Here is a 4,767-nt window from a genome sequence, read left to right on the forward strand (position 1 = left end):
TCCTGGCTCAGCTACGGCTGGTTGGGCACCTCCGCCCTTTGCCAAGCACATTCATAAACAGGATCTCAGGTGGCTCCTTTTGTGCTCTGGTTGGTTTCGTTCTCCAGAGCTTCCTTGCTTCTGTCCAGAGGGACATGTGAGTTGTCTTCTCGTATCTCCAGGGCTGCCGTGGGGTGGAGACATGGCAGAGGGGTTGCTGTACCTGGTGAGGAATTTGACTAGACGAGGTCCTGACTCACCTTGATTCTGGACGACTCAGATCTGAGGAGCTTGGCCTCAGCTATATTAGTCAGGACTCTTGGTTGAATGTGACGGAAACCCAACTCACACCTGCTTAAAAACAAAGGGGAATTTTTGGCTCAGGAAATTGGGAAAGACTGGAAAGACAGTGGACATCGGACGTGACTGGATTCAGAGCTCAACAATGTTGTCAGTTCTCTCTCTCTCCAATGCTCAATCTTTTTTCTTTGTGTATTCTTTGTTCTTTTCTATTACAGATAGGATGACATGAGGGTGGGGTGGGGGAAGGGAGAGGCATGGCTGCAGACAACTCAGTTTAAACCAACCCAGCAATGACCTTGGAAAAAAGACTTCAGTGTATAAAGTCCCAGGGGAAGGCTCTAATTGTCTGGCTTAGGCCACCTGCCCACCTCTGGGACCAACACCACATCCAGGCCAGGTTAGGGCAGCAGGGCACTGCCATTGCCAGTCAAATAGAATCATACGGAATGGGTCCTGTGGGAAGAGCAGTTTTGTAAATGTGGGGGATGTTGTTATCAGAGAGGGATCAGAGGGATACTGTGAGAGAGATCAAAACAGTAGGTATCCGCTGAAGATAGTCTATCAGTCAGTGTCCAGTAACCAGAACAGAGAGAACTTAATAGACAGAACTGTTAGGCATAAAGGTGTAACTGGGTACCTGAAGGGTAAAAGGATACCCTTCAGGAGGAACAGAGGTAGCAACTGCAGGCAGCAGCCGCCATTCCTCTGGCTGAGGGAGCAAAGGGAAAAATGCAGAAACACAGAGCAGGAGCCCTGTGGAGCTGAAACTCAGACTTCAGAGGAGGGAGGGCCCATGTGCCTGGGACCCAGACCTCTGAGCAGGGGTGCCAGCAGGCTGTTGACAGCGTCTCTTGGGGGGCAGGCTGGGGTGAAACTGTTTCTGCGAGAGTTGGAAAAGCTGCGAACTGGACTCGGCTGCTGCTTCAGTCTGGCATTGCCTGCGGCAAGCCAGAAGAACGGTTGCTGGGATGGTGCTCACAGAAACAGGAAGCCCACAGGAAGCAGACGGGGAACAAACAGGAAAGAGCGAGCCCGGGCTCCCTCCTCCAGCCTGTAGTCTGCTCCTAGCGCCCCCTGTCGGCAGAGCCTAACACAGAGCCAGCTGGTAAAGCGGAAATGTGCGTGCAGACTCCCAGCTCGAGGCAGCGCAGAGCCAGTGACTTCATAACTGACCCAGATGTCTCACTTGAGGCGATCTGCTTGGTGCCGCCTCCAGAGCAGCAGTCCATCTCCTTCAGAAGGCTGTGAACTCCTGGAGGTGAGGGACAGCCCTGATATCTGTGTGTCCTTCTCAGGGAGTGGTACCCTTCCCGGGCAGAGCAGGCCTTCGTGAGTATGTGCTATGCTGAAATGAGTTCTATGGCAGGAGCATAGCGCATGCGTGTCCTGGGGCAACTCCGCGGCCCTCCCTGACCAGCCTTCAGAGTGCCTGTCTGCTTTCACAGGGGGTGTTATTCTAGGCTCTCTCCGGGGTGCTGCCTGGGGCCAGGGAGGGGGTGTTGAACACTGTGAACAACCTGGGGCAGGCTCTGCCCAGCCTGGTTGATGTGCCCACAACCCGTTTCTTATCCTTGCCCACTTTCTGAGAAAGTCAACGGTAGGGTCTCAGCTCCCCCACTAATAAGTGTGTGGCTTTGGGCAGCTTAGTGGACCGTTCTGAGCCTCAGTTTCCCTATAATTCCCCCTTCAGTCCTTTAATCTCTGCACCAAGAGACAAGAAGAAACTCTTGGTCCTCTCCACCCCATGTCCATTTCCCTCCCCTCTCTCCTGCCCCTTATGGGAGTGATAATTTAGCTTCATAATTAGGCTTTGAAAGGCAGTCAGTATTAGCAAGACAGAGATCTCTTTAGTTCAGAGAAAAGTAAAGACCTAGGACAAGTGGGGCTTGCTGGGCAGAGTGCACGGGACAGCTGCAGGATGAAGCATGGCACTATGGTGTGGGGAGGGGGAGCAAAGGTGGAGAGAAGGCAAGGAGGGAGATGGGGCTCTGCACCAACCTGAAGGAAGCAGGAGAACAGGTGAGCACCATCCTCTGGCTCCCAACGAATTCCAGATCAGCTGAGACTTTGAGTAGACTCCTTGGGTAAGGCCTGAGCCTCCCAGCCTCCAGCCGCTTCAGAGCAGGACAGCAGGGGGACAGGCTGTGAGGGGGTAAATCACTAGTCTTGAGTTCTTTCAAGGTAGGGGCTGTGTCTGATTTTTCTCTGGTGGGTGTTGTGCCCAGAGAATATGTGCGGTGTATCTGGAGACCACGGTCAAGGCTGAGTGAGTGTTAGGAGGTTCTGCCATGGCAACACGGCCTAGGCCACAGCTGAGCAGTGGGTCTGTGAGCCGAGGCAGTGGTGTGAGTGGTGGCAGACGTGACATTTCTCAGTGAGGGACCCTGGCAGGTAGATGGAGGGGATCAAAACACAGGGCCCTCTTTCTCAGCCAGAGAAGAGATCAACAAAGACCCCAGTGCCTCAAAGGGAAGCTAATGGAGTCCTGAGGACTGATGGCGTTCCTGGGCCCCCTTGGCATCCTCCCAGCCAAGAAGCACCTGCTTCCTTAAGAGTTTAATTTTCCTTTGTTGAATGCAGCTCTCAGGTGAGGAGTGGTTTGGGCTATTTCTTTTTTTTCTTTTCTTTTCTGTAATGAGCCACTCTTGTGGGAAGATTCTGGTGTCTGGTGACGTTTAGACACAGGGGCTAGGATGGGGAGTGACATTTTCCTGAACATGCCCTCAGCACAGTCAGCACCTGTCTCCCTCCATCTGCTCAGCTGCCCGCCCACCCACCCTGCTCGGTACTGGCAGAGAGGGCTGCCTACCAGCCAGACCCCAGGCTGCCTTTCCTTGGAATTGGTGGGTGGGGGGCTGGCGGGTGGAGAGGTGTCTGTATCCAGGTTTATAACACTTTTTCCTGGGGGCCAGACACACAGCAGCGGGTGGACATACCTCCCTTTCCTTCTCTGCTTAATAACCGTCCCTGCTGGGCCACCTCAACTTGGAAGATGGGACACAGTGTGTGTAGAGAAGGATGACTCAGGAGTCAGCCTGCCTGTGTCTGAATCCTGACTCTGTGACCCTGGGCAAGTCATTTTCCCTCTTCAAGCCTCAGTTTACTCATCTCTAAATTACCCAGAGAGTTATTTTGAGGCTTAAATTAGATAATTAGTGTAAAAAGTTTAGCACAGGCCTGGAACATGGTAAGCATGATGGAGGTATAGCTTTTATTAATAGGAGGGTGTATTCATTTCCTCTGGCTGCTTTAACAAATCACCATAAAGTGGGTGGCTTAAAACAACAGAACTTATCCTGTCACAGTTCTGCAGGCCAGAAGTCCAAAATCAAGGTGTCAGCAAGGCTGTGGCCTCCACTGGAGTCTCTAGGGGAGAATCTGTTCCTTGCCTCTTCCAGCTTCTGGTGGCTGCCAGCATTCCTTGGGTTGTGGCCCCATCACTCCAGTCTTCAAGGCTGGCATCTTCTAATCTCTCTCCCTGATGCGTCTTCACCTGACCTTCTCCTCTGCCCGTGTGTGGTCAAATCTCCCTCTGCCTCCCTCTTATAAGGATAGGTGTGATGCATTTAGGGCCCATCCAGATAATCCAGGATAGTTTCCCCATCTCATGACCTTTAATCACATCTGCAAAGACTCTTTTTTGCCATTTAAGGTAACATTCACAGGTTCCAGGATGTTGATATCTTTGGAGGGACCATTTTTCAGCCTACCAAAGAGAGACCAGCTGGAGGATTGGGGGAGAGACTTGATGCCTTCGATCACTGTCCTAAGACAGGCTCCCCTGGATGAAGATTCACATGCCGCGGCTTATTAGGAAGTTCTCCCGGAAGAAATTGGTAAGGGAGTGGGAGAAGCAGATGGGGGAAGGGGAAGAAGCCCAGCAGTGTGAAATCTGAAGCCCCAGCCTCAGGCTGCTCCCACAGGGAGCTGTAGAAAGAAAAATCCCCCATGAAATCGAATCTCACATTTATCATTACCCAATCCTATTTCTCTCCTTCCCCTTCCTGAGGAAATTATTGTCATAAATTTGATATGTTCCTTCTTGTCCACCTAAAAAATGTTTATAACATATACATGTTCCTAAAAGCAATGTAAAGTATTGTCTTTTGTATTTTAAAAAATTTATGTAATAGTATAAATAAATAATATCGCACTTTTTACATCTTTCTGCCATTTTGCTTTTTTTCCCTCAGTGTAGGGTTTGGGGGATCTGTTCATATTGAGACATACAGATTTAGTTCATTCATTTTCACTGCTGCTAATTAATATATACCACTTTTACTTTATTCATTATAGTTTTGATGGAAATTTAGGATGTTTAAATTTTTTTTCATTATTACAACAATGCTGAGGTGGCTCTGTGACCACATAGAAGAGGTTCTCTAGGGTCAATACTTTGGGAATTTGCTGGGTCATTTAGTCTGTCCATTTTTCAATTTTAATGGAAACTGTAAAGCTGTCCCCCCAATGGCTGTGCTAATTTAT

At 50.1% G+C, this 4,767-nt stretch overlaps 1 long non-coding RNA gene across 1 annotated transcript; it reads left to right on the forward strand.

Moving 5' to 3' along the window:
- The first annotated feature begins 1,399 nt into the window (after window positions 1-1,399).
- On the forward strand, window positions 1,400-4,058 carry LOC131414550 (uncharacterized). Its single transcript, XR_009222199.1, has 3 exons — window positions 1,400-1,540; window positions 2,714-2,869; window positions 3,935-4,058. It is a non-coding gene; the product is annotated as an uncharacterized LOC131414550 (long non-coding RNA).
- The last annotated feature ends 709 nt before the right edge of the window (window positions 4,059-4,767 follow it).

Source organism: Diceros bicornis, chromosome 15 (genome assembly GCF_020826845.1).
Source record: "Diceros bicornis minor isolate mBicDic1 chromosome 15, mDicBic1.mat.cur, whole genome shotgun sequence".
Classification (NCBI taxonomy): Eukaryota; Metazoa; Chordata; class Mammalia; order Perissodactyla; family Rhinocerotidae; genus Diceros; species Diceros bicornis.